This window comes from Garra rufa, unplaced genomic scaffold (assembly GCF_049309525.1).
Source record: "Garra rufa unplaced genomic scaffold, GarRuf1.0 hap1_unplaced_002, whole genome shotgun sequence".
NCBI lineage: Eukaryota > Metazoa > Chordata > Actinopteri > Cypriniformes > Cyprinidae > Garra > Garra rufa.
In genome coordinates this window covers 12,901,334-12,927,016 of record NW_027394277.1, presented here as the reverse complement: position 1 = coordinate 12,927,016, position 25,683 = coordinate 12,901,334, and the positions used below count along the sequence as shown (strand labels likewise).

Sequence of the window (25,683 nt, the reverse complement as noted above, 5' to 3'; positions counted from 1 at the left end):
GGCTGATCTTTAAATAGCCCACTTTTTGGAGCAGCCCTCGCTTACGGCCATACCGCGCTGAGAGCGCCCGATCTCGTCTGATCTCGGAAGCTAAGCAGCGTCGGGCCTGCTTAGTACTTGGATGGGAGACCGCCTGGGAATACCAGGTGCTGTAAGCTTTTGCCTTTTCTTCACTATTTATATAATATGCTGGCTTTTAGAAAGACGTGTTTTACCGCTCTATTTATTACAATCATTTAAATGTATTATAGAGTTTTAAGTGTTTTACATGTTTTTTAGGCCATTTTATTACTCTTAACATTTTAAGTGAGTGTGTGTCTTTAAAAAATGGATGGTTGGCCTGCCATGTGACTAGACACATGACAGGAAGCAGGAAGTACAACTGTATAAGAGAGCAGCATGACAAACAAAGGACAGTCACCAAACTGTTGGATTGAGGAGTTGCTAATTTTAGAGCTCACCTTTCCATTCACCACCTGCAAACTTTGGATTACACTTTCTGTGGATTGTATATACACCGGTGGACACTCACATTGGACTTATCAACACACTGGGATTCTTGGACTGTTTTTAGGGTATGGACAAATGAACTGTATTCTTTTAACAGCGTTTACCTCGTTTTATCGTGTTGTTTTAAAGTCTTTTATGTGAACCTTGTAAATAAACCAAATCTATTTAAACCAATCTTCTTTTATGTCTCATTCTTTTAACCACTAGTCATCTCTCACAGTTAAATCTGACCCCATTTTAGTCTTGTAACTCGGCTGATAAGGCCGATTGTTACACTTGGATGGGAGACCGCCTGGGATTACCAGGTGCTGTAAGCTTTTGCCTTTTCTTCACTATTTATATAATATGCTGGCTTTTACGGAGGCTGATCTTTAAATAGCCCACTTTTTGGAGCAGCCCTCGCTTACGGCCATACCGCGCTGAGAGCGCCCGATCTCGTCTGATCTCGGAAGCTAAGCAGCGTCGGGCCTGCTTAGTACTTGGATGGGAGACCGCCTGGGAATACCAGGTGCTGTAAGCTTTTGCCTTTTCTTCACTATTTATATAATATGCTGGCTTTTAGAAAGACGTGTTTTACCGCTCTATTTATTACAATCATTTAAATGTATTATAGAGTTTTAAGTGTTTTACATGTTTTTTAGGCCATTTTATTACTCTTAACATTTTAAGTGAGTGTGTGTCTTTAAAAAATGGATGGTTGGCCTGCCATGTGACTAGACACATGACAGGAAGCAGGAAGTACAACTGTATAAGAGAGCAGCATGACAAACAAAGGACAGTCACCAAACTGTTGGATTGAGGAGTTGCTAATTTTAGAGCTCACCTTTCCATTCACCACCTGCAAACTTTGGATTACACTTTCTGTGGATTGTATATACACCGGTGGACACTCACATTGGACTTATCAACACACTGGGATTCTTGGACTGTTTTTAGGGTATGGACAAATGAACTGTATTCTTTTAACAGCGTTTACCTCGTTTTATCGTGTTGTTTTAAAGTCTTTTATGTGAACCTTGTAAATAAACCAAATCTATTTAAACCAATCTTCTTTTATGTCTCATTCTTTTAACCACTAGTCATCTCTCACAGTTAAATCTGATCCCATTTTAGTCTTGTAACTCGGCTGATAAGGCCGATTGTTACACTTGGATGGGAGACCGCCTGGGAATACCAGGTGCTGTAAGCTTTTGCCTTTTCTTCACTATTTATATAATATGCTGGCTTTTACGGAGGCTGATCTTTAAATAGCCCACTTTTTGGAGCAGCCCTCGCTTACGGCCATACCGCGCTGAGAGCGCCCGATCTCGTCTGATCTCGGAAGCTAAGCAGCGTCGGGCCTGCTTAGTACTTGGATGGGAGACCGCCTGGGAATACCAGGTGCTGTAAGCTTTTGCCTTTTCTTCACTATTTATATAATATGCTGGCTTTTAGAAAGACGTGTTTTACCGCTCTATTTATTACAATCATTTAAATGTATTATAGAGTTTTAAGTGTTTTACATGTTTTTTAGGCCATTTTATTACTCTTAACATTTTAAGTGAGTGTGTGTCTTTAAAAAATGGATGGTTGGCCTGCCATGTGACTAGACACATGACAGGAAGCAGGAAGTACAACTGTATAAGAGAGCAGCATGACAAACAAAGGACAGTCACCAAACTGTTGGATTGAGGAGTTGCTAATTTTAGAGCTCACCTTTCCATTCACCACCTGCAAACTTTGGATTACACTTTCTGTGGATTGTATATACACCGGTGGACACTCACATTGGACTTATCAACACACTGGGATTCTTGGACTGTTTTTAGGGTATGGACAAATGAACTGTATTCTTTTAACAGCGTTTACCTCGTTTTATCGTGTTGTTTTAAAGTCTTTTATGTGAACCTTGTAAATAAACCAAATCTATTTAAACCAATCTTCTTTTATGTCTCATTCTTTTAACCACTAGTCATCTCTCACAGTTAAATCTGACCCCATTTTAGTCTTGTAACTCGGCTGATAAGGCCGATTGTTACACTTGGATGGGAGACCGCCTGGGATTACCAGGTGCTGTAAGCTTTTGCCTTTTCTTCACTATTTATATAATATGCTGGCTTTTACGGAGGCTGATCTTTAAATAGCCCACTTTTTGGAGCAGCCCTCGCTTACGGCCATACCGCGCTGAGAGCGCCCGATCTCGTCTGATCTCGGAAGCTAAGCAGCGTCGGGCCTGCTTAGTACTTGGATGGGAGACCGCCTGGGAATACCAGGTGCTGTAAGCTTTTGCCTTTTCTTCACTATTTATATAATATGCTGGCTTTTAGAAAGACGTGTTTTACCGCTCTATTTATTACAATCATTTAAATGTATTATAGAGTTTTAAGTGTTTTACATGTTTTTTAGGCCATTTTATTACTCTTAACATTTTAAGTGAGTGTGTGTCTTTAAAAAATGGATGGTTGGCCTGCCATGTGACTAGACACATGACAGGAAGCAGGAAGTACAACTGTATAAGAGAGCAGCATGACAAACAAAGGACAGTCACCAAACTGTTGGATTGAGGAGTTGCTAATTTTAGAGCTCACCTTTCCATTCACCACCTGCAAACTTTGGATTACACTTTCTGTGGATTGTATATACACCGGTGGACACTCACATTGGACTTATCAACACACTGGGATTCTTGGACTGTTTTTAGGGTATGGACAAATGAACTGTATTCTTTTAACAGCGTTTACCTCGTTTTATCGTGTTGTTTTAAAGTCTTTTATGTGAACCTTGTAAATAAACCAAATCTATTTAAACCAATCTTCTTTTATGTCTCATTCTTTTAACCACTAGTCATCTCTCACAGTTAAATCTGACCCCATTTTAGTCTTGTAACTCGGCTGATAAGGCCGATTGTTACACTTGGATGGGAGACCGCCTGGGATTACCAGGTGCTGTAAGCTTTTGCCTTTTCTTCACTATTTATATAATATGCTGGCTTTTACGGAGGCTGATCTTTAAATAGCCCACTTTTTGGAGCAGCCCTCGCTTACGGCCATACCGCGCTGAGAGCGCCCGATCTCGTCTGATCTCGGAAGCTAAGCAGCGTCGGGCCTGCTTAGTACTTGGATGGGAGACCGCCTGGGAATACCAGGTGCTGTAAGCTTTTGCCTTTTCTTCACTATTTATATAATATGCTGGCTTTTAGAAAGACGTGTTTTACCGCTCTATTTATTACAATCATTTAAATGTATTATAGAGTTTTAAGTGTTTTACATGTTTTTTAGGCCATTTTATTACTCTTAACATTTTAAGTGAGTGTGTGTCTTTAAAAAATGGATGGTTGGCCTGCCATGTGACTAGACACATGACAGGAAGCAGGAAGTACAACTGTATAAGAGAGCAGCATGACAAACAAAGGACAGTCACCAAACTGTTGGATTGAGGAGTTGCTAATTTTAGAGCTCACCTTTCCATTCACCACCTGCAAACTTTGGATTACACTTTCTGTGGATTGTATATACACCGGTGGACACTCACATTGGACTTATCAACACACTGGGATTCTTGGACTGTTTTTAGGGTATGGACAAATGAACTGTATTCTTTTAACAGCGTTTACCTCGTTTTATCGTGTTGTTTTAAAGTCTTTTATGTGAACCTTGTAAATAAACCAAATCTATTTAAACCAATCTTCTTTTATGTCTCATTCTTTTAACCACTAGTCATCTCTCACAGTTAAATCTGATCCCATTTTAGTCTTGTAACTCGGCTGATAAGGCCGATTGTTACACTTGGATGGGAGACCGCCTGGGAATACCAGGTGCTGTAAGCTTTTGCCTTTTCTTCACTATTTATATAATATGCTGGCTTTTACGGAGGCTGATCTTTAAATAGCCCACTTTTTGGAGCAGCCCTCGCTTACGGCCATACCGCGCTGAGAGCGCCCGATCTCGTCTGATCTCGGAAGCTAAGCAGCGTCGGGCCTGCTTAGTACTTGGATGGGAGACCGCCTGGGAATACCAGGTGCTGTAAGCTTTTGCCTTTTCTTCACTATTTATATAATATGCTGGCTTTTACGGAGGCTGATCTTTAAATAGCCCACTTTTTGGAGCAGCCCTCGCTTACGGCCATACCGCGCTGAGAGCGCCCGATCTCGTCTGATCTCGGAAGCTAAGCAGCGTCGGGCCTGCTTAGTACTTGGATGGGAGACCGCCTGGGAATACCAGGTGCTGTAAGCTTTTGCCTTTTCTTCACTATTTATATAATATGCTGGCTTTTAGAAAGACGTGTTTTACCGCTCTATTTATTACAATCATTTAAATGTATTATAGAGTTTTAAGTGTTTTACATGTTTTTTAGGCCATTTTATTACTCTTAACATTTTAAGTGAGTGTGTGTCTTTAAAAAATGGATGGTTGGCCTGCCATGTGACTAGACACATGACAGGAAGCAGGAAGTACAACTGTATAAGAGAGCAGCATGACAAACAAAGGACAGTCACCAAACTGTTGGATTAAGGAGTTGCTAATTTTAGAGCTCACCTTTCCATTCACCACCTGCAAACTTTGGATTACACTTTCTGTGGATTGTATATACACCGGTGGACACTCACATTGGACTTATCAACACACTGGGATTCTTGGACTGTTTTTAGGGTATGGACAAATGAACTGTATTCTTTTAACAGCGTTTACCTCGTTTTATCGTGTTGTTTTAAAGTCTTTTATGTGAACCTTGTAAATAAACCAAATCTATTTAAACCAATCTTCTTTTATGTCTCATTCTTTTAACCACTAGTCATCTCTCACAGTTAAATCTGACCCCATTTTAGTCTTGTAACTCGGCTGATAAGGCCGATTGTTACACTTGGATGGGAGACTGCCTGGGATTACCAGGTGCTGTAAGCTTTTGCCTTTTCTTCACTATTTATATAATATGCTGGCTTTTACGGAGGCTGATCTTTAAATAGCCCACTTTTTGGAGCAGCCCTCGCTTACGGCCATACCGCGCTGAGAGCGCCCGATCTCGTCTGATCTCGGAAGCTAAGCAGCGTCGGGCCTGCTTAGTACTTGGATGGGAGACCGCCTGGGAATACCAGGTGCTGTAAGCTTTTGCCTTTTCTTCACTATTTATATAATATGCTGGCTTTTAGAAAGACGTGTTTTACCGCTCTATTTATTACAATCATTTAAATGTATTATAGAGTTTTAAGTGTTTTACATGTTTTTTAGGCCATTTTATTACTCTTAACATTTTAAGTGAGTGTGTGTCTTTAAAAAATGGATGGTTGGCCTGCCATGTGACTAGACACATGACAGGAAGCAGGAAGTACAACTGTATAAGAGAGCAGCATGACAAACAAAGGACAGTCACCAAACTGTTGGATTGAGGAGTTGCTAATTTTAGAGCTCACCTTTCCATTCACCACCTGCAAACTTTGGATTACACTTTCTGTGGATTGTATATACACCGGTGGACACTCACATTGGACTTATCAACACACTGGGATTCTTGGACTGTTTTTAGGGTATGGACAAATGAACTGTATTCTTTTAACAGCGTTTACCTCGTTTTATCGTGTTGTTTTAAAGTCTTTTATGTGAACCTTGTAAATAAACCAAATCTATTTAAACCAATCTTCTTTTATGTCTCATTCTTTTAACCACTAGTCATCTCTCACAGTTAAATCTGATCCCATTTTAGTCTTGTAACTCGGCTGATAAGGCCGATTGTTACACTTGGATGGGAGACCGCCTGGGAATACCAGGTGCTGTAAGCTTTTGCCTTTTCTTCACTATTTATATAATATGCTGGCTTTTACGGAGGCTGATCTTTAAATAGCCCACTTTTTGGAGCAGCCCTCGCTTACGGCCATACCGCGCTGAGAGCGCCCGATCTCGTCTGATCTCGGAAGCTAAGCAGCGTCGGGCCTGCTTAGTACTTGGATGGGAGACCGCCTGGGAATACCAGGTGCTGTAAGCTTTTGCCTTTTCTTCACTATTTATATAATATGCTGGCTTTTACGGAGGCTGATCTTTAAATAGCCCACTTTTTGGAGCAGCCCTCGCTTACGGCCATACCGCGCTGAGAGCGCCCGATCTCGTCTGATCTCGGAAGCTAAGCAGCGTCGGGCCTGCTTAGTACTTGGATGGGAGACCGCCTGGGAATACCAGGTGCTGTAAGCTTTTGCCTTTTCTTCACTATTTATATAATATGCTGGCTTTTAGAAAGACGTGTTTTACCGCTCTATTTATTACAATCATTTAAATGTATTATAGAGTTTTAAGTGTTTTACATGTTTTTTAGGCCATTTTATTACTCTTAACATTTTAAGTGAGTGTGTGTCTTTAAAAAATGGATGGTTGGCCTGCCATGTGACTAGACACATGACAGGAAGCAGGAAGTACAACTGTATAAGAGAGCAGCATGACAAACAAAGGACAGTCACCAAACTGTTGGATTGAGGAGTTGCTAATTTTAGAGCTCACCTTTCCATTCACCACCTGCAAACTTTGGATTACACTTTCTGTGGATTGTATATACACCGGTGGACACTCACATTGGACTTATCAACACACTGGGATTCTTGGACTGTTTTTAGGGTATGGACAAATGAACTGTATTCTTTTAACAGCGTTTACCTCGTTTTATCGTGTTGTTTTAAAGTCTTTTATGTGAACCTTGTAAATAAACCAAATCTATTTAAACCAATCTTCTTTTATGTCTCATTCTTTTAACCACTAGTCATCTCTCACAGTTAAATCTGACCCCATTTTAGTCTTGTAACTCGGCTGATAAGGCCGATTGTTACACTTGGATGGGAGACCGCCTGGGATTACCAGGTGCTGTAAGCTTTTGCCTTTTCTTCACTATTTATATAATATGCTGGCTTTTACGGAGGCTGATCTTTAAATAGCCCACTTTTTGGAGCAGCCCTCGCTTACGGCCATACTGCGCTGAGAGCGCCCGATCTCGTCTGATCTCGGAAGCTAAGCAGCGTCGGGCCTGCTTAGTACTTGGATGGGAGACCGCCTGGGAATACCAGGTGCTGTAAGCTTTTGCCTTTTCTTCACTATTTATATAATATGCTGGCTTTTAGAAAGACGTGTTTTACCGCTCTATTTATTACAATCATTTAAATGTATTATAGAGTTTTAAGTGTTTTACATGTTTTTTAGGCCATTTTATTACTCTTAACATTTTAAGTGAGTGTGTGTCTTTAAAAAATGGATGGTTGGCCTGCCATGTGACTAGACACATGACAGGAAGCAGGAAGTACAACTGTATAAGAGAGCAGCATGACAAACAAAGGACAGTCACCAAACTGTTGGATTGAGGAGTTGCTAATTTTAGAGCTCACCTTTCCATTCACCACCTGCAAACTTTGGATTACACTTTCTGTGGATTGTATATACACCGGTGGACACTCACATTGGACTTATCAACACACTGGGATTCTTGGACTGTTTTTAGGGTATGGACAAATGAACTGTATTCTTTTAACAGCGTTTACCTCGTTTTATCGTGTTGTTTTAAAGTCTTTTATGTGAACCTTGTAAATAAACCAAATCTATTTAAACCAATCTTCTTTTATGTCTCATTCTTTTAACCACTAGTCATCTCTCACAGTTAAATCTGATCCCATTTTAGTCTTGTAACTCGGCTGATAAGGCCGATTGTTACACTTGGATGGGAGACCGCCTGGGAATACCAGGTGCTGTAAGCTTTTGCCTTTTCTTCACTATTTATATAATATGCTGGCTTTTACGGAGGCTGATCTTTAAATAGCCCACTTTTTGGAGCAGCCCTCGCTTACGGCCATACCGCGCTGAGAGCGCCCGATCTCGTCTGATCTCGGAAGCTAAGCAGCGTCGGGCCTGCTTAGTACTTGGATGGGAGACCGCCTGGGAATACCAGGTGCTGTAAGCTTTTGCCTTTTCTTCACTATTTATATAATATGCTGGCTTTTACGGAGGCTGATCTTTAAATAGCCCACTTTTTGGAGCAGCCCTCGCTTACGGCCATACCGCGCTGAGAGCGCCCGATCTCGTCTGATCTCGGAAGCTAAGCAGCGTCGGGCCTGCTTAGTACTTGGATGGGAGACCGCCTGGGAATACCAGGTGCTGTAAGCTTTTGCCTTTTCTTCACTATTTATATAATATGCTGGCTTTTAGAAAGACGTGTTTTACCGCTCTATTTATTACAATCATTTAAATGTATTATAGAGTTTTAAGTGTTTTACATGTTTTTTAGGCCATTTTATTACTCTTAACATTTTAAGTGAGTGTGTGTCTTTAAAAAATGGATGGTTGGCCTGCCATGTGACTAGACACATGACAGGAAGCAGGAAGTACAACTGTATAAGAGAGCAGCATGACAAACAAAGGACAGTCACCAAACTGTTGGATTAAGGAGTTGCTAATTTTAGAGCTCACCTTTCCATTCACCACCTGCAAACTTTGGATTACACTTTCTGTGGATTGTATATACACCGGTGGACACTCACATTGGACTTATCAACACACTGGGATTCTTGGACTGTTTTTAGGGTATGGACAAATGAACTGTATTCTTTTAACAGCGTTTACCTCGTTTTATCGTGTTGTTTTAAAGTCTTTTATGTGAACCTTGTAAATAAACCAAATCTATTTAAACCAATCTTCTTTTATGTCTCATTCTTTTAACCACTAGTCATCTCTCACAGTTAAATCTGACCCCATTTTAGTCTTGTAACTCGGCTGATAAGGCCGATTGTTACACTTGGATGGGAGACCGCCTGGGATTACCAGGTGCTGTAAGCTTTTGCCTTTTCTTCACTATTTATATAATATGCTGGCTTTTACGGAGGCTGATCTTTAAATAGCCCACTTTTTGGAGCAGCCCTCGCTTACGGCCATACCGCGCTGAGAGCGCCCGATCTCGTCTGATCTCGGAAGCTAAGCAGCGTCGGGCCTGCTTAGTACTTGGATGGGAGACCGCCTGGGAATACCAGGTGCTGTAAGCTTTTGCCTTTTCTTCACTATTTATATAATATGCTGGCTTTTAGAAAGACGTGTTTTACCGCTCTATTTATTACAATCATTTAAATGTATTATAGAGTTTTAAGTGTTTTACATGTTTTTTAGGCCATTTTATTACTCTTAACATTTTAAGTGAGTGTGTGTCTTTAAAAAATGGATGGTTGGCCTGCCATGTGACTAGACACATGACAGGAAGCAGGAAGTACAACTGTATAAGAGAGCAGCATGACAAACAAAGGACAGTCACCAAACTGTTGGATTGAGGAGTTGCTAATTTTAGAGCTCACCTTTCCATTCACCACCTGCAAACTTTGGATTACACTTTCTGTGGATTGTATATACACCGGTGGACACTCACATTGGACTTATCAACACACTGGGATTCTTGGACTGTTTTTAGGGTATGGACAAATGAACTGTATTCTTTTAACAGCGTTTACCTCGTTTTATCGTGTTGTTTTAAAGTCTTTTATGTGAACCTTGTAAATAAACCAAATCTATTTAAACCAATCTTCTTTTATGTCTCATTCTTTTAACCACTAGTCATCTCTCACAGTTAAATCTGATCCCATTTTAGTCTTGTAACTCGGCTGATAAGGCCGATTGTTACACTTGGATGGGAGACCGCCTGGGAATACCAGGTGCTGTAAGCTTTTGCCTTTTCTTCACTATTTATATAATATGCTGGCTTTTACGGAGGCTGATCTTTAAATAGCCCACTTTTTGGAGCAGCCCTCGCTTACGGCCATACCGCGCTGAGAGCGCCCGATCTCGTCTGATCTCGGAAGCTAAGCAGCGTCGGGCCTGCTTAGTACTTGGATGGGAGACCGCCTGGGAATACCAGGTGCTGTAAGCTTTTGCCTTTTCTTCACTATTTATATAATATGCTGGCTTTTACGGAGGCTGATCTTTAAATAGCCCACTTTTTGGAGCAGCCCTCGCTTACGGCCATACCGCGCTGAGAGCGCCCGATCTCGTCTGATCTCGGAAGCTAAGCAGCGTCGGGCCTGCTTAGTACTTGGATGGGAGACCGCCTGGGAATACCAGGTGCTGTAAGCTTTTGCCTTTTCTTCACTATTTATATAATATGCTGGCTTTTAGAAAGACGTGTTTTACCGCTCTATTTATTACAATCATTTAAATGTATTATAGAGTTTTAAGTGTTTTACATGTTTTTTAGGCCATTTTATTACTCTTAACATTTTAAGTGAGTGTGTGTCTTTAAAAAATGGATGGTTGGCCTGCCATGTGACTAGACACATGACAGGAAGCAGGAAGTACAACTGTATAAGAGAGCAGCATGACAAACAAAGGACAGTCACCAAACTGTTGGATTAAGGAGTTGCTAATTTTAGAGCTCACCTTTCCATTCACCACCTGCAAACTTTGGATTACACTTTCTGTGGATTGTATATACACCGGTGGACACTCACATTGGACTTATCAACACACTGGGATTCTTGGACTGTTTTTAGGGTATGGACAAATGAACTGTATTCTTTTAACAGCGTTTACCTCGTTTTATCGTGTTGTTTTAAAGTCTTTTATGTGAACCTTGTAAATAAACCAAATCTATTTAAACCAATCTTCTTTTATGTCTCATTCTTTTAACCACTAGTCATCTCTCACAGTTAAATCTGACCCCATTTTAGTCTTGTAACTCGGCTGATAAGGCCGATTGTTACACTTGGATGGGAGACTGCCTGGGATTACCAGGTGCTGTAAGCTTTTGCCTTTTCTTCACTATTTATATAATATGCTGGCTTTTACGGAGGCTGATCTTTAAATAGCCCACTTTTTGGAGCAGCCCTCGCTTACGGCCATACCGCGCTGAGAGCGCCCGATCTCGTCTGATCTCGGAAGCTAAGCAGCGTCGGGCCTGCTTAGTACTTGGATGGGAGACCGCCTGGGAATACCAGGTGCTGTAAGCTTTTGCCTTTTCTTCACTATTTATATAATATGCTGGCTTTTAGAAAGACGTGTTTTACCGCTCTATTTATTACAATCATTTAAATGTATTATAGAGTTTTAAGTGTTTTACATGTTTTTTAGGCCATTTTATTACTCTTAACATTTTAAGTGAGTGTGTGTCTTTAAAAAATGGATGGTTGGCCTGCCATGTGACTAGACACATGACAGGAAGCAGGAAGTACAACTGTATAAGAGAGCAGCATGACAAACAAAGGACAGTCACCAAACTGTTGGATTGAGGAGTTGCTAATTTTAGAGCTCACCTTTCCATTCACCACCTGCAAACTTTGGATTACACTTTCTGTGGATTGTATATACACCGGTGGACACTCACATTGGACTTATCAACACACTGGGATTCTTGGACTGTTTTTAGGGTATGGACAAATGAACTGTATTCTTTTAACAGCGTTTACCTCGTTTTATCGTGTTGTTTTAAAGTCTTTTATGTGAACCTTGTAAATAAACCAAATCTATTTAAACCAATCTTCTTTTATGTCTCATTCTTTTAACCACTAGTCATCTCTCACAGTTAAATCTGATCCCATTTTAGTCTTGTAACTCGGCTGATAAGGCCGATTGTTACACTTGGATGGGAGACCGCCTGGGAATACCAGGTGCTGTAAGCTTTTGCCTTTTCTTCACTATTTATATAATATGCTGGCTTTTACGGAGGCTGATCTTTAAATAGCCCACTTTTTGGAGCAGCCCTCGCTTACGGCCATACCGCGCTGAGAGCGCCCGATCTCGTCTGATCTCGGAAGCTAAGCAGCGTCGGGCCTGCTTAGTACTTGGATGGGAGACCGCCTGGGAATACCAGGTGCTGTAAGCTTTTGCCTTTTCTTCACTATTTATATAATATGCTGGCTTTTACGGAGGCTGATCTTTAAATAGCCCACTTTTTGGAGCAGCCCTCGCTTACGGCCATACCGCGCTGAGAGCGCCCGATCTCGTCTGATCTCGGAAGCTAAGCAGCGTCGGGCCTGCTTAGTACTTGGATGGGAGACCGCCTGGGAATACCAGGTGCTGTAAGCTTTTGCCTTTTCTTCACTATTTATATAATATGCTGGCTTTTAGAAAGACGTGTTTTACCGCTCTATTTATTACAATCATTTAAATGTATTATAGAGTTTTAAGTGTTTTACATGTTTTTTAGGCCATTTTATTACTCTTAACATTTTAAGTGAGTGTGTGTCTTTAAAAAATGGATGGTTGGCCTGCCATGTGACTAGACACATGACAGGAAGCAGGAAGTACAACTGTATAAGAGAGCAGCATGACAAACAAAGGACAGTCACCAAACTGTTGGATTAAGGAGTTGCTAATTTTAGAGCTCACCTTTCCATTCACCACCTGCAAACTTTGGATTACACTTTCTGTGGATTGTATATACACCGGTGGACACTCACATTGGACTTATCAACACACTGGGATTCTTGGACTGTTTTTAGGGTATGGACAAATGAACTGTATTCTTTTAACAGCGTTTACCTCGTTTTATCGTGTTGTTTTAAAGTCTTTTATGTGAACCTTGTAAATAAACCAAATCTATTTAAACCAATCTTCTTTTATGTCTCATTCTTTTAACCACTAGTCATCTCTCACAGTTAAATCTGACCCCATTTTAGTCTTGTAACTCGGCTGATAAGGCCGATTGTTACACTTGGATGGGAGACTGCCTGGGATTACCAGGTGCTGTAAGCTTTTGCCTTTTCTTCACTATTTATATAATATGCTGGCTTTTACGGAGGCTGATCTTTAAATAGCCCACTTTTTGGAGCAGCCCTCGCTTACGGCCATACCGCGCTGAGAGCGCCCGATCTCGTCTGATCTCGGAAGCTAAGCAGCGTCGGGCCTGCTTAGTACTTGGATGGGAGACCGCCTGGGAATACCAGGTGCTGTAAGCTTTTGCCTTTTCTTCACTATTTATATAATATGCTGGCTTTTAGAAAGACGTGTTTTACCGCTCTATTTATTACAATCATTTAAATGTATTATAGAGTTTTAAGTGTTTTACATGTTTTTTAGGCCATTTTATTACTCTTAACATTTTAAGTGAGTGTGTGTCTTTAAAAAATGGATGGTTGGCCTGCCATGTGACTAGACACATGACAGGAAGCAGGAAGTACAACTGTATAAGAGAGCAGCATGACAAACAAAGGACAGTCACCAAACTGTTGGATTGAGGAGTTGCTAATTTTAGAGCTCACCTTTCCATTCACCACCTGCAAACTTTGGATTACACTTTCTGTGGATTGTATATACACCGGTGGACACTCACATTGGACTTATCAACACACTGGGATTCTTGGACTGTTTTTAGGGTATGGACAAATGAACTGTATTCTTTTAACAGCGTTTACCTCGTTTTATCGTGTTGTTTTAAAGTCTTTTATGTGAACCTTGTAAATAAACCAAATCTATTTAAACCAATCTTCTTTTATGTCTCATTCTTTTAACCACTAGTCATCTCTCACAGTTAAATCTGATCCCATTTTAGTCTTGTAACTCGGCTGATAAGGCCGATTGTTACACTTGGATGGGAGACCGCCTGGGAATACCAGGTGCTGTAAGCTTTTGCCTTTTCTTCACTATTTATATAATATGCTGGCTTTTACGGAGGCTGATCTTTAAATAGCCCACTTTTTGGAGCAGCCCTCGCTTACGGCCATACCGCGCTGAGAGCGCCCGATCTCGTCTGATCTCGGAAGCTAAGCAGCGTCGGGCCTGCTTAGTACTTGGATGGGAGACCGCCTGGGAATACCAGGTGCTGTAAGCTTTTGCCTTTTCTTCACTATTTATATAATATGCTGGCTTTTACGGAGGCTGATCTTTAAATAGCCCACTTTTTGGAGCAGCCCTCGCTTACGGCCATACCGCGCTGAGAGCGCCCGATCTCGTCTGATCTCGGAAGCTAAGCAGCGTCGGGCCTGCTTAGTACTTGGATGGGAGACCGCCTGGGAATACCAGGTGCTGTAAGCTTTTGCCTTTTCTTCACTATTTATATAATATGCTGGCTTTTAGAAAGACGTGTTTTACCGCTCTATTTATTACAATCATTTAAATGTATTATAGAGTTTTAAGTGTTTTACATGTTTTTTAGGCCATTTTATTACTCTTAACATTTTAAGTGAGTGTGTGTCTTTAAAAAATGGATGGTTGGCCTGCCATGTGACTAGACACATGACAGGAAGCAGGAAGTACAACTGTATAAGAGAGCAGCATGACAAACAAAGGACAGTCACCAAACTGTTGGATTGAGGAGTTGCTAATTTTAGAGCTCACCTTTCCATTCACCACCTGCAAACTTTGGATTACACTTTCTGTGGATTGTATATACACCGGTGGACACTCACATTGGACTTATCAACACACTGGGATTCTTGGACTGTTTTTAGGGTATGGACAAATGAACTGTATTCTTTTAACAGCGTTTACCTCGTTTTATCGTGTTGTTTTAAAGTCTTTTATGTGAACCTTGTAAATAAACCAAATCTATTTAAACCAATCTTCTTTTATGTCTCATTCTTTTAACCACTAGTCATCTCTCACAGTTAAATCTGACCCCATTTTAGTCTTGTAACTCGGCTGATAAGGCCGATTGTTACACTTGGATGGGAGACCGCCTGGGATTACCAGGTGCTGTAAGCTTTTGCCTTTTCTTCACTATTTATATAATATGCTGGCTTTTACGGAGGCTGATCTTTAAATAGCCCACTTTTTGGAGCAGCCCTCGCTTACGGCCATACTGCGCTGAGAGCGCCCGATCTCGTCTGATCTCGGAAGCTAAGCAGCGTCGGGCCTGCTTAGTACTTGGATGGGAGACCGCCTGGGAATACCAGGTGCTGTAAGCTTTTGCCTTTTCTTCACTATTTATATAATATGCTGGCTTTTAGAAAGACGTGTTTTACCGCTCTATTTATTACAATCATTTAAATGTATTATAGAGTTTTAAGTGTTTTACATGTTTTTTAGGCCATTTTATTACTCTTAACATTTTAAGTGAGTGTGTGTCTTTAAAAAATGGATGGTTGGCCTGCCATGTGACTAGACACATGACAGGAAGCAGGAAGTACAACTGTATAAGAGAGCAGCATGACAAACAAAGGACAGTCACCAAACTGTTGGATTGAGGAGTTGCTAATTTTAGAGCTCACCTTTCCATTCACCACCTGCAAACTTTGGATTACACTTTCTGTGGATTGTATATACACCGGTGGACACTCACATTGGACTTATCAACACACTGGGATTCTTGGACTGTTTTTAGGGTATGGACAAATGAACTGTATTCTTTTAACAGCGTTTACCTCGTTTTATCGTGTTGTTTTAAAGTCTTTTATGTGAACCTTGTAAATAAACCAAATCTATTTAAACCAATCTTCTTTTATGTCTCATTCTTTTAACCACTAGTCATCTCTCACAGTTAAATCTGATCCCATTTTAGTCTTGTAACTCGGCTGATAAGGCCGATTGTTACACTTGGATGGGAGACCGCCTGGGAATACCAGGTGCTGTAAGCTTTTGCCTTTTCTTCACTATTTATATAATATGCTGGCTTTTACGGAGGCTGATCTTTAAATAGCCCACTTTTTGGAGCAGCCCTCGCTTACGGCCATACCGCGCTGAGAGCGCCCGATCTCGTCTGATCTCGGAAGCTAAGCAGCGTCGGGCCTGCTTAGTACTTGGATGGGAGACCGCCTGGGAATACCAGGTGCTGTAAGCTTTTGCCTTTTCTTCACTATTTATATAATATGCTGGCTTTTACGGAGGCTGATCTTTAAATAGCCCACTTTTTGGAGCAGCCCTCGCTTACGGCCATACCGCGCTGAGAGCGCCCGATCTCGTCTGATCTCGGAAGCTAAGCAGCGTCGGGCCTGCTTAGTACTTGGATGGGAGACCGCCTGGGAATACCAGGTGCTGTAAGCTTTTGCCTTTTCTTCACTATTTATATAATATGCTGGCTTTTAGAAAGACGTGTTTTACCGCTCTATTTATTACAATCATTTAAATGTATTATAGAGTTTTAAGTGTTTTACATGTTTTTTAGGCCATTTTATTACTCTTAACATTTTAAGTGAGTGTGTGTCTTTAAAAAATGGATGGTTGGCCTGCCATGTGACTAGACACATGACAGGAAGCAGGAAGTACAACTGTATAAGAGAGCAGCATGACAAACAAAGGACAGTCACCAAACTGTTGGATTAAGGAGTTGCTAATTTTAGAGCTCACCTTTCCATTCACCACCTGCAAACTTTGGATTACACTTTCTGTGGATTGTATATACACCGGTGGACACTCACATTGGACTTATCAACACACTGGGATTCTTGGACTGTTTTTAGGGTATGGACAAATGAACTGTATTCTTTTAACAGCGTTTACCTCGTTTTATCGTGTTGTTTTAAAGTCTTTTATGTGAACCTTGTAAATAAACCAAATCTATTTAAACCAATCTTCTTTTATGTCTCATTCTTTTAACCACTAGTCATCTCTCACAGTTAAATCTGACCCCATTTTAGTCTTGTAACTCGGCTGATAAGGCCGATTGTTACACTTGGATGGGAGACCGCCTGGGATTACCAGGTGCTGTAAGCTTTTGCCTTTTCTTCACTATTTATATAATATGCTGGCTTTTACGGAGGCTGATCTTTAAATAGCCCACTTTTTGGAGCAGCCCTCGCTTACGGCCATACCGCGCTGAGAGCGCCCGATCTCGTCTGATCTCGGAAGCTAAGCAGCGTCGGGCCTGCTTAGTACTTGGATGGGAGACCGCCTGGGAATACCAGGTGCTGTAAGCTTTTGCCTTTTCTTCACTATTTATATAATATGCTGGCTTTTAGAAAGACGTGTTTTACCGCTCTATTTATTACAATCATTTAAATGTATTATAGAGTTTTAAGTGTTTTACATGTTTTTTAGGCCATTTTATTACTCTTAACATTTTAAGTGAGTGTGTGTCTTTAAAAAATGGATGGTTGGCCTGCCATGTGACTAGACACATGACAGGAAGCAGGAAGTACAACTGTATAAGAGAGCAGCATGACAAACAAAGGACAGTCACCAAACTGTTGGATTGAGGAGTTGCTAATTTTAGAGCTCACCTTTCCATTCACCACCTGCAAACTTTGGATTACACTTTCTGTGGATTGTATATACACCGGTGGACACTCACATTGGACTTATCAACACACTGGGATTCTTGGACTGTTTTTAGGGTATGGACAAATGAACTGTATTCTTTTAACAGCGTTTACCTCGTTTTATCGTGTTGTTTTAAAGTCTTTTATGTGAACCTTGTAAATAAACCAAATCTATTTAAACCAATCTTCTTTTATGTCTCATTCTTTTAACCACTAGTCATCTCTCACAGTTAAATCTGATCCCATTTTAGTCTTGTAACTCGGCTGATAAGGCCGATTGTTACACTTGGATGGGAGACCGCCTGGGAATACCAGGTGCTGTAAGCTTTTGCCTTTTCTTCACTATTTATATAATATGCTGGCTTTTACGGAGGCTGATCTTTAAATAGCCCACTTTTTGGAGCAGCCCTCGCTTACGGCCATACCGCGCTGAGAGCGCCCGATCTCGTCTGATCTCGGAAGCTAAGCAGCGTCGGGCCTGCTTAGTACTTGGATGGGAGACCGCCTGGGAATACCAGGTGCTGTAAGCTTTTGCCTTTTCTTCACTATTTATATAATATGCTGGCTTTTACGGAGGCTGATCTTTAAATAGCCCACTTTTTGGAGCAGCCCTCGCTTACGGCCATACCGCGCTGAGAGCGCCCGATCTCGTCTGATCTCGGAAGCTAAGCAGCGTCGGGCCTGCTTAGTACTTGGATGGGAGACCGCCTGGGAATACCAGGTGCTGTAAGCTTTTGCCTTTTCTTCACTATTTATATAATATGCTGGCTTTTAGAAAGACGTGTTTTACCGCTCTATTTATTACAATCATTTAAATGTATTATAGAGTTTTAAGTGTTTTACATGTTTTTTAGGCCATTTTATTACTCTTAACATTTTAAGTGAGTGTGTGTCTTTAAAAAATGGATGGTTGGCCTGCCATGTGACTAGACACATGACAGGAAGCAGGAAGTACAACTGTATAAGAGAGCAGCATGACAAACAAAGGACAGTCACCAAACTGTTGGATTAAGGAGTTGCTAATTTTAGAGCTCACCTTTCCATTCACCACCTGCAAACTTTGGATTACACTTTCTGTGGATTGTATATACACCGGTGGACACTCACATTGGACTTATCAACACACTGGGATTCTTGGACTGTTTTTAGGGTATGGACAAATGAACTGTATTCTTTTAACAGCGTTTACCTCGTTTTATCGTGTTGTTTTAAAGTCTTTTATGTGAACCTTGTAAATAAACCAAATCTATTTAAACCAATCTTCTTTTATGTCTCATTCTTTTAACCACTAGTCATCTCTCACAGTTAAATCTGACCCCATTTTAGTCTTGTAACTCGGCTGATAAGGCCGATTGTTACACTTGGATGGGAGACTGCCTGGGATTACCAGGTGCTGTAAGCTTTTGCCTTTTCTTCACTATTTATATAATATGCTGGCTTTTACGGAGGCTGATCTTTAAATAGCCCACTTTTTGGAGCAGCCCTCGCTTACGGCCATACCGCGCTGAGAGCGCCCGATCTCGTCTGATCTCGGAAGCTAAGCAGCGTCGGGCCTGCTTAGTACTTGGATGGGAGACCGCCTGGGAATACCAGGTGCTGTAAGCTTTTGCCTTTTCTTCACTATTTATATAATATGCTGGCTTTTACGGAGGCTGATCTTTAAATAGCCCACTTTTTGGAGCAGCCCTCGCTTACGGCCATACCGCGCTGAGAGCGCCCGATCTCGTCTGATCTCGGAAGCTAAGCAGCGTCGGGCCTGCTTAGTACTTGGATGGGAGACCGCCTGGGAATACCAGGTGCTGTAAGCTTTTGCCTTTTCTTCACTATTTATATAATATGCTGGCTTTTAGAAAGACGTGTTTTACCGCTCTATTTATTACAATCATTTAAATGTATTATAGAGTTTTAAGTGTTTTACATGTTTTTTAGGCCATTTTATTACTCTTAACATTTTAAGTGAGTGTGTGTCTTTAAAAAATGGATGGTTGGCCTGCCATGTGACTAGACACATGACAGGAAGCAGGAAGTACAACTGTATAAGAGAGCAGCATGACAAACAAAGGACAGTCACCAAACTGTTGGATTGAGGAGTTGCTAATTTTAGAGCTCACCTTTCCATTCACCACCTGCAAACTTTGGATTACACTTTCTGTGGATTGTATATACACCGGTGGACACTCACATTGGACTTATCAACACACTGGGATTCTTGGACTGTTTTTAGGGTATGGACAAATGAACTGTATTCTTTTAACAGCGTTTACCTCGTTTTATCGTGTTGTTTTAAAGTCTTTTATGTGAACCTTGTAAATAAACCAAATCTATTTAAACCAATCTTCTTTTATGTCTCATTCTTTTAACCACTAGTCATCTCTCACAGTTAAATCTGATCCCATTTTAGTCTTGTAACTCGGCTGATAAGGCCGATTGTTACACTTGGATGGGAGACCGCCTGGGAATACCAGGTGCTGTAAGCTTTTGCCTTTTCTTCACTATTTATATAATATGCTGGCTTTTACGGAGGCTGATCTTTAAATAGCCCACTTTTTGGAGCAGCCCTCGCTTACGGCCATACCGCGCTGAGAGCGCCCGATCTCGTCTGATCTCGGAAGCTAAGCAGCGTCGGGCCTGCTTAGTACTTGGATGGGAGACCGCCTGGGAATACCAGGTGCTGTAAGCTTTTGCCTTTTCTTCACTATTTATATAATATGCTGGCTTTTACGGAGGCTGATCTTTAAATAGCCCACTTTTTGGAGCAGCCCTCGCTTACGGCCATACCGCGCTGAGAGCGCCCGATCTCGTCTGATCTCGGAAGCTAAGCAGCGTCGGGCCTGCTTAGTACTTGGATGGGAGACCGCCTGGGAATACCAGGTGCTGTAAGCTTTTGCCTTTTCTTCACTATTTATATAATATGCTGGCTTTTAGAAAGACGTGTTTTACCGCTCTATTTATTACAATCATTTAAATGTATTATAGAGTTTTAAGTGTTTTACATGTTTTTTAGGCCATTTTATTACTCTTAACATTTTAAGTGAGTGTGTGTCTTTAAAAAATGGATGGTTGGCCTGCCATGTGACTAGACACATGACAGGAAGCAGGAAGTACAACTGTATAAGAGAGCAGCATGACAAACAAAGGACAGTCACCAAACTGTTGGATTGAGGAGTTGCTAATTTTAGAGCTCACCTTTCCATTCACCACCTGCAAACTTTGGATTACACTTTCTGTGGATTGTATATACACCGGTGGACACTCACATTGGACTTATCAACACACTGGGATTCTTGGACTGTTTTTAGGGTATGGACAAATGAACTGTATTCTTTTAACAGCGTTTACCTCGTTTTATCGTGTTGTTTTAAAGTCTTTTATGTGAACCTTGTAAATAAACCAAATCTATTTAAACCAATCTTCTTTTATGTCTCATTCTTTTAACCACTAGTCATCTCTCACAGTTAAATCTGACCCCATTTTAGTCTTGTAACTCGGCTGATAAGGCCGATTGTTACACTTGGATGGGAGACCGCCTGGGATTACCAGGTGCTGTAAGCTTTTGCCTTTTCTTCACTATTTATATAATATGCTGGCTTTTACGGAGGCTGATCTTTAAATAGCCCACTTTTTGGAGCAGCCCTCGCTTACGGCCATACTGCGCTGAGAGCGCCCGATCTCGTCTGATCTCGGAAGCTAAGCAGCGTCGGGCCTGCTTAGTACTTGGATGGGAGACCGCCTGGGAATACCAGGTGCTGTAAGCTTTTGCCTTTTCTTCACTATTTATATAATATGCTGGCTTTTAGAAAGACGTGTTTTACCGCTCTATTTATTACAATCATTTAAATGTATTATAGAGTTTTAAGTGTTTTACATGTTTTTTAGGCCATTTTATTACTCTTAACATTTTAAGTGAGTGTGTGTCTTTAAAAAATGGATGGTTGGCCTGCCATGTGACTAGACACATGACAGGAAGCAGGAAGTACAACTGTATAAGAGAGCAGCATGACAAACAAAGGACAGTCACCAAACTGTTGGATTGAGGAGTTGCTAATTTTAGAGCTCACCTTTCCATTCACCACCTGCAAACTTTGGATTACACTTTCTGTGGATTGTATATACACCGGTGGACACTCACATTGGACTTATCAACACACTGGGATTCTTGGACTGTTTTTAGGGTATGGACAAATGAACTGTATTCTTTTAACAGCGTTTACCTCGTTTTATCGTGTTGTTTTAAAGTCTTTTATGTGAACCTTGTAAATAAACCAAATCTATTTAAACCAATCTTCTTTTATGTCTCATTCTTTTAACCACTAGTCATCTCTCACAGTTAAATCTGATCCCATTTTAGTCTTGTAACTCGGCTGATAAGGCCGATTGTTACACTTGGATGGGAGACCGCCTGGGAATACCAGGTGCTGTAAGCTTTTGCCTTTTCTTCACTATTTATATAATATGCTGGCTTTTACGGAGGCTGATCTTTAAATAGCCCACTTTTTGGAGCAGCCCTCGCTTACGGCCATACCGCGCTGAGAGCGCCCGATCTCGTCTGATCTCGGAAGCTAAGCAGCGTCGGGCCTGCTTAGTACTTGGATGGGAGACCGCCTGGGAATACCAGGTGCTGTAAGCTTTTGCCTTTTCTTCACTATTTATATAATATGCTGGCTTTTACGGAGGCTGATCTTTAAATAGCCCACTTTTTGGAGCAGCCCTCGCTTACGGCCATACCGCGCTGAGAGCGCCCGATCTCGTCTGATCTCGGAAGCTAAGCAGCGTCGGGCCTGCTTAGTACTTGGATGGGAGACCGCCTGGGAATACCAGGTGCTGTAAGCTTTTGCCTTTTCTTCACTATTTATATAATATGCTGGCTTTTAGAAAGACGTGTTTTACCGCTCTATTTATTACAATCATTTAAATGTATTATAGAGTTTTAAGTGTTTTACATGTTTTTTAGGCCATTTTATTACTCTTAACATTTTAAGTGAGTGTGTGTCTTTAAAAAATGGATGGTTGGCCTGCCATGTGACTAGACACATGACAGGAAGCAGGAAGTACAACTGTATAAGAGAGCAGCATGACAAACAAAGGACAGTCACCAAACTGTTGGATTAAGGAGTTGCTAATTTTAGAGCTCACCTTTCCATTCACCACCTGCAAACTTTGGATTACACTTTCTGTGGATTGTATATACACCGGTGGACACTCACATTGGACTTATCAACACACTGGGATTCTTGGACTGTTTTTAGGGTATGGACAAATGAACTGTATTCTTTTAACAGCGTTTACCTCGTTTTATCGTGTTGTTTTAAAGTCTTTTATGTGAACCTTGTAAATAAACCAAATCTATTTAAACCAATCTTCTTTTATGTCTCATTCTTTTAACCACTAGTCATCTCTCACAGTTAAATCTGACCCCATTTTAGTCTTGTAACTCGGCTGATAAGGCCGATTGTTACACTTGGATGGGAGACCGCCTGGGATTACCAGGTGCTGTAAGCTTTTGCCTTTTCTTCACTATTTATATAATATGCTGGCTTTTACGGAGGCTGATCTTTAAATAGCCCACTTTTTGGAGCAGCCCTCGCTTACGGCCATACCGCGCTGAGAGCGCCCGATCTCGTCTGATCTCGGAAGCTAAGCAGCGTCGGGCCTGCTTAGTACTTGGATGGGAGACCGCCTGGGAATACCAGGTGCTGTAAGCTTTTGCCTTTTCTTCACTATTTATATAATATGCTGGCTTTTAGAAAGACGTGTTTTACCGCTCTATTTATTACAATCATTTAAATGTATTATAGAGTTTTAAGTGTTTTACATGTTTTTTAGGCCATTTTATTACTCTTAACATTTTAAGTGAGTGTGTGTCTTTAAAAAATGGATGGTTGGCCTGCCATGTGACTAGACACATGACAGGAAGCAGGAAGTACAACTGTATAAGAGAGCAGCATGACAAACAAAGGACAGTCACCAAACTGTTGGATTGAGGAGTTGCTAATTTTAGAGCTCACCTTTCCATTCACCACCTGCAAACTTTGGATTACACTTTCTGTGGATTGTATATACACCGGTGGACACTCACATTGGACTTATCAACACACTGGGATTCTTGGACTGTTTTTAGGGTATGGACAAATGAACTGTATTCTTTTAACAGCGTTTACCTCGTTTTATCGTGTTGTTTTAAAGTCTTTTATGTGAACCTTGTAAATAAACCAAATCTATTTAAACCAATCTTCTTTTATGTCTCATTCGTTTAACCACTAGTCATCTCTCACAGTTAAATCTGATCCCATTTTAGTCTTGTAACTCGGCTGATAAGGCCGATTGTTACACTTGGATGGGAGTACCGCCTGGGAATACCAGGTGCTGTAAGCTTTTGCCTTTTCTTCACTATTTATATAATATGCTGGCTTTTACGGAGGCTGATCTTTAAATAGCCCACTTTTTGGAGCAGCCCTCGCTTACGGCCATACCGCGCTGAGAGCGCCCGATCTCGTCTGATCTCGGAAGCTAAGCAGCGTCGGGCCTGCTTAGTACTTGGATGGGAGACCGCCTGGGAATACCAGGTGCTGTAAGCTTTTGCCTTTTCTTCACTATTTATATAATATGCTGGCTTTTACGGAGGCTGATCTTTAAATAGCCCACTTTTTGGAGCATCCCTCGCTTACGGCCATACCGCGCTGAGAGCGCCCGATCTCGTCTGATCTCGGAAGCTAAGCAGCGTCGGGCCTGCTTAGTACTTGGATGGGAGACCGCCTGGGAATACCAGGTGCTGTAAGCTTTTGCCTTTTCTTCACTATTTATATAATATGCTGGCTTTTAGAAAGACGTGTTTTACCGCTCTATTTATTACAATCATTTAAATGTATTATAGAGTTTTAAGTGTTTTACATGTTTTTTAGGCCATTTTATTACTCTTAACATTTTAAGTGAGTGTGTGTCTTTAAAAAATGGATGGTTGGCCTGCCATGTGACTAGACACATGACAGGAAGCAGGAAGTACAACTGTATAAGAGAGCAGCATGACAAACAAAGGACAGTCACCAAACTGTTGGATTGAGGAGTTGCTAATTTTAGAGCTCACCTTTCCATTCACCACCTGCAAACTTTGGATTACACTTTCTGTGGATTGTATATACACCGGTGGACACTCACATTGGACTTATCAACACACTGGGATTCTTGGACTGTTTTTAGGGTATGGACAAATGAACTGTATTCTTTTAACAGCGTTTACCTCGTTTTATCGTGTTGTTTTAAAGTCTTTTATGTGAACCTTGTAAATAAACCAAATCTATTTAAACCAATCTTCTTTTATGTCTCATTCTTTTAACCACTAGTCATCTCTCACAGTTAAATCTGACCCCATTTTAGTCTTGTAACTCGGCTGATAAGGCCGATTGTTACACTTGGATGGGAGACCGCCTGGGATTACCAGGTGCTGTAAGCTTTTGCCTTTTCTTCACTATTTATATAATATGCTGGCTTTTACGGAGGCTGATCTTTAAATAGCCCACTTTTTGGAGCAGCCCTCGCTTACGGCCATACCGCGCTGAGAGCGCCCGATCTCGTCTGATCTCGGAAGCTAAGCAGCGTCGGGCCTGCTTAGTACTTGGATGGGAGACCGCCTGGGAATACCAGGTGCTGTAAGCTTTTGCCTTTTCTTCACTATTTATATAATATGCTGGCTTTTACGGAGGCTGATCTTTAAATAGCCCACTTTTTGGAGCAGCCCTCGCTTACGGCCATACCGCGCTGAGAGCGCCCGATCTCGTCTGATCTCGGAAGCTAAGCAGCGTCGGGCCTGCTTAGTACTTGGATGGGAGACCGCCTGGGAATACCAGGTGCTGTAAGCTTTTGCCTTTTCTTCACTATTTATATAATATGCTGGCTTTTAGAAAGACGTGTTTTACCGCTCTATTTATTACAATCATTTAAATGTATTATAGAGTTTTAAGTGTTTTACATGTTTTTTAGGCCATTTTATTACTCTTAACATTTTAAGTGAGTGTGTGTCTTTAAAAAATGGATGGTTGGCCTGCCATGTGACTAGACACATGACAGGAAGC

At 41.2% G+C, this 25,683-nt stretch overlaps 40 non-coding genes across 40 annotated transcripts; all 40 read left to right on the top strand.

Moving 5' to 3' along the window:
- The first annotated feature begins 39 nt into the window (after positions 1-39).
- Positions 40-158, top strand: LOC141306308 (5S ribosomal RNA). The gene has a single exon (XR_012345268.1). It is a non-coding gene; the product is annotated as a 5S ribosomal RNA (ribosomal RNA).
- Positions 159-911: 753 nt separating this feature from the next.
- LOC141306307 (5S ribosomal RNA) lies at positions 912-1,030 on the top strand. The gene has a single exon (XR_012345267.1). It is a non-coding gene; the product is annotated as a 5S ribosomal RNA (ribosomal RNA).
- Positions 1,031-1,783: 753 nt separating this feature from the next.
- Positions 1,784-1,902, top strand: LOC141306306 (5S ribosomal RNA). The gene has a single exon (XR_012345266.1). It is a non-coding gene; the product is annotated as a 5S ribosomal RNA (ribosomal RNA).
- Positions 1,903-2,655: 753 nt separating this feature from the next.
- On the top strand, positions 2,656-2,774 carry LOC141306305 (5S ribosomal RNA). The gene has a single exon (XR_012345264.1). It is a non-coding gene; the product is annotated as a 5S ribosomal RNA (ribosomal RNA).
- Positions 2,775-3,527: 753 nt separating this feature from the next.
- Positions 3,528-3,646, top strand: LOC141306304 (5S ribosomal RNA). The gene has a single exon (XR_012345263.1). It is a non-coding gene; the product is annotated as a 5S ribosomal RNA (ribosomal RNA).
- A 753-nt stretch (positions 3,647-4,399) lies between these two features.
- On the top strand, positions 4,400-4,518 carry LOC141306303 (5S ribosomal RNA). The gene has a single exon (XR_012345262.1). It is a non-coding gene; the product is annotated as a 5S ribosomal RNA (ribosomal RNA).
- An 84-nt stretch (positions 4,519-4,602) lies between these two features.
- On the top strand, positions 4,603-4,721 carry LOC141306302 (5S ribosomal RNA). Its single transcript, XR_012345261.1, has one exon. It is a non-coding gene; the product is annotated as a 5S ribosomal RNA (ribosomal RNA).
- Positions 4,722-5,474: 753 nt separating this feature from the next.
- LOC141306299 (5S ribosomal RNA) lies at positions 5,475-5,593 on the top strand. Its single transcript, XR_012345259.1, has one exon. It is a non-coding gene; the product is annotated as a 5S ribosomal RNA (ribosomal RNA).
- A 753-nt stretch (positions 5,594-6,346) lies between these two features.
- Positions 6,347-6,465, top strand: LOC141306298 (5S ribosomal RNA). The gene has a single exon (XR_012345258.1). It is a non-coding gene; the product is annotated as a 5S ribosomal RNA (ribosomal RNA).
- An 84-nt stretch (positions 6,466-6,549) lies between these two features.
- Positions 6,550-6,668, top strand: LOC141306297 (5S ribosomal RNA). Its single transcript, XR_012345257.1, has one exon. It is a non-coding gene; the product is annotated as a 5S ribosomal RNA (ribosomal RNA).
- A 753-nt stretch (positions 6,669-7,421) lies between these two features.
- On the top strand, positions 7,422-7,540 carry LOC141307064 (5S ribosomal RNA). The gene has a single exon (XR_012346019.1). It is a non-coding gene; the product is annotated as a 5S ribosomal RNA (ribosomal RNA).
- A 753-nt stretch (positions 7,541-8,293) lies between these two features.
- Positions 8,294-8,412, top strand: LOC141306296 (5S ribosomal RNA). Its single transcript, XR_012345256.1, has one exon. It is a non-coding gene; the product is annotated as a 5S ribosomal RNA (ribosomal RNA).
- Positions 8,413-8,496: 84 nt separating this feature from the next.
- LOC141306295 (5S ribosomal RNA) lies at positions 8,497-8,615 on the top strand. The gene has a single exon (XR_012345255.1). It is a non-coding gene; the product is annotated as a 5S ribosomal RNA (ribosomal RNA).
- Positions 8,616-9,368: 753 nt separating this feature from the next.
- LOC141306294 (5S ribosomal RNA) lies at positions 9,369-9,487 on the top strand. Its single transcript, XR_012345253.1, has one exon. It is a non-coding gene; the product is annotated as a 5S ribosomal RNA (ribosomal RNA).
- A 753-nt stretch (positions 9,488-10,240) lies between these two features.
- Positions 10,241-10,359, top strand: LOC141306293 (5S ribosomal RNA). Its single transcript, XR_012345252.1, has one exon. It is a non-coding gene; the product is annotated as a 5S ribosomal RNA (ribosomal RNA).
- An 84-nt stretch (positions 10,360-10,443) lies between these two features.
- LOC141306292 (5S ribosomal RNA) lies at positions 10,444-10,562 on the top strand. Its single transcript, XR_012345251.1, has one exon. It is a non-coding gene; the product is annotated as a 5S ribosomal RNA (ribosomal RNA).
- A 753-nt stretch (positions 10,563-11,315) lies between these two features.
- LOC141306291 (5S ribosomal RNA) lies at positions 11,316-11,434 on the top strand. The gene has a single exon (XR_012345250.1). It is a non-coding gene; the product is annotated as a 5S ribosomal RNA (ribosomal RNA).
- Positions 11,435-12,187: 753 nt separating this feature from the next.
- Positions 12,188-12,306, top strand: LOC141306290 (5S ribosomal RNA). The gene has a single exon (XR_012345249.1). It is a non-coding gene; the product is annotated as a 5S ribosomal RNA (ribosomal RNA).
- Positions 12,307-12,390: 84 nt separating this feature from the next.
- LOC141306287 (5S ribosomal RNA) lies at positions 12,391-12,509 on the top strand. The gene has a single exon (XR_012345247.1). It is a non-coding gene; the product is annotated as a 5S ribosomal RNA (ribosomal RNA).
- A 753-nt stretch (positions 12,510-13,262) lies between these two features.
- Positions 13,263-13,381, top strand: LOC141306286 (5S ribosomal RNA). Its single transcript, XR_012345246.1, has one exon. It is a non-coding gene; the product is annotated as a 5S ribosomal RNA (ribosomal RNA).
- Positions 13,382-14,134: 753 nt separating this feature from the next.
- LOC141306285 (5S ribosomal RNA) lies at positions 14,135-14,253 on the top strand. The gene has a single exon (XR_012345245.1). It is a non-coding gene; the product is annotated as a 5S ribosomal RNA (ribosomal RNA).
- Positions 14,254-14,337: 84 nt separating this feature from the next.
- Positions 14,338-14,456, top strand: LOC141306284 (5S ribosomal RNA). Its single transcript, XR_012345244.1, has one exon. It is a non-coding gene; the product is annotated as a 5S ribosomal RNA (ribosomal RNA).
- A 753-nt stretch (positions 14,457-15,209) lies between these two features.
- LOC141307061 (5S ribosomal RNA) lies at positions 15,210-15,328 on the top strand. The gene has a single exon (XR_012346017.1). It is a non-coding gene; the product is annotated as a 5S ribosomal RNA (ribosomal RNA).
- Positions 15,329-16,081: 753 nt separating this feature from the next.
- Positions 16,082-16,200, top strand: LOC141306283 (5S ribosomal RNA). Its single transcript, XR_012345242.1, has one exon. It is a non-coding gene; the product is annotated as a 5S ribosomal RNA (ribosomal RNA).
- Positions 16,201-16,284: 84 nt separating this feature from the next.
- LOC141306282 (5S ribosomal RNA) lies at positions 16,285-16,403 on the top strand. The gene has a single exon (XR_012345241.1). It is a non-coding gene; the product is annotated as a 5S ribosomal RNA (ribosomal RNA).
- Positions 16,404-17,156: 753 nt separating this feature from the next.
- LOC141306281 (5S ribosomal RNA) lies at positions 17,157-17,275 on the top strand. Its single transcript, XR_012345240.1, has one exon. It is a non-coding gene; the product is annotated as a 5S ribosomal RNA (ribosomal RNA).
- Positions 17,276-18,028: 753 nt separating this feature from the next.
- Positions 18,029-18,147, top strand: LOC141306280 (5S ribosomal RNA). Its single transcript, XR_012345239.1, has one exon. It is a non-coding gene; the product is annotated as a 5S ribosomal RNA (ribosomal RNA).
- Positions 18,148-18,231: 84 nt separating this feature from the next.
- On the top strand, positions 18,232-18,350 carry LOC141306279 (5S ribosomal RNA). The gene has a single exon (XR_012345238.1). It is a non-coding gene; the product is annotated as a 5S ribosomal RNA (ribosomal RNA).
- A 753-nt stretch (positions 18,351-19,103) lies between these two features.
- LOC141306277 (5S ribosomal RNA) lies at positions 19,104-19,222 on the top strand. Its single transcript, XR_012345237.1, has one exon. It is a non-coding gene; the product is annotated as a 5S ribosomal RNA (ribosomal RNA).
- Positions 19,223-19,306: 84 nt separating this feature from the next.
- Positions 19,307-19,425, top strand: LOC141306275 (5S ribosomal RNA). Its single transcript, XR_012345235.1, has one exon. It is a non-coding gene; the product is annotated as a 5S ribosomal RNA (ribosomal RNA).
- Positions 19,426-20,178: 753 nt separating this feature from the next.
- On the top strand, positions 20,179-20,297 carry LOC141306274 (5S ribosomal RNA). The gene has a single exon (XR_012345234.1). It is a non-coding gene; the product is annotated as a 5S ribosomal RNA (ribosomal RNA).
- Positions 20,298-20,381: 84 nt separating this feature from the next.
- Positions 20,382-20,500, top strand: LOC141306273 (5S ribosomal RNA). The gene has a single exon (XR_012345233.1). It is a non-coding gene; the product is annotated as a 5S ribosomal RNA (ribosomal RNA).
- Positions 20,501-21,253: 753 nt separating this feature from the next.
- On the top strand, positions 21,254-21,372 carry LOC141307060 (5S ribosomal RNA). The gene has a single exon (XR_012346016.1). It is a non-coding gene; the product is annotated as a 5S ribosomal RNA (ribosomal RNA).
- Positions 21,373-22,125: 753 nt separating this feature from the next.
- Positions 22,126-22,244, top strand: LOC141306272 (5S ribosomal RNA). The gene has a single exon (XR_012345231.1). It is a non-coding gene; the product is annotated as a 5S ribosomal RNA (ribosomal RNA).
- An 84-nt stretch (positions 22,245-22,328) lies between these two features.
- LOC141306271 (5S ribosomal RNA) lies at positions 22,329-22,447 on the top strand. The gene has a single exon (XR_012345230.1). It is a non-coding gene; the product is annotated as a 5S ribosomal RNA (ribosomal RNA).
- Positions 22,448-23,200: 753 nt separating this feature from the next.
- On the top strand, positions 23,201-23,319 carry LOC141306270 (5S ribosomal RNA). The gene has a single exon (XR_012345229.1). It is a non-coding gene; the product is annotated as a 5S ribosomal RNA (ribosomal RNA).
- Positions 23,320-24,073: 754 nt separating this feature from the next.
- LOC141306269 (5S ribosomal RNA) lies at positions 24,074-24,192 on the top strand. The gene has a single exon (XR_012345228.1). It is a non-coding gene; the product is annotated as a 5S ribosomal RNA (ribosomal RNA).
- Positions 24,193-24,276: 84 nt separating this feature from the next.
- LOC141306268 (5S ribosomal RNA) lies at positions 24,277-24,395 on the top strand. The gene has a single exon (XR_012345227.1). It is a non-coding gene; the product is annotated as a 5S ribosomal RNA (ribosomal RNA).
- Positions 24,396-25,148: 753 nt separating this feature from the next.
- LOC141306266 (5S ribosomal RNA) lies at positions 25,149-25,267 on the top strand. Its single transcript, XR_012345226.1, has one exon. It is a non-coding gene; the product is annotated as a 5S ribosomal RNA (ribosomal RNA).
- Positions 25,268-25,351: 84 nt separating this feature from the next.
- LOC141306265 (5S ribosomal RNA) lies at positions 25,352-25,470 on the top strand. Its single transcript, XR_012345225.1, has one exon. It is a non-coding gene; the product is annotated as a 5S ribosomal RNA (ribosomal RNA).
- Positions 25,471-25,683: the final 213 nt, after the last annotated feature.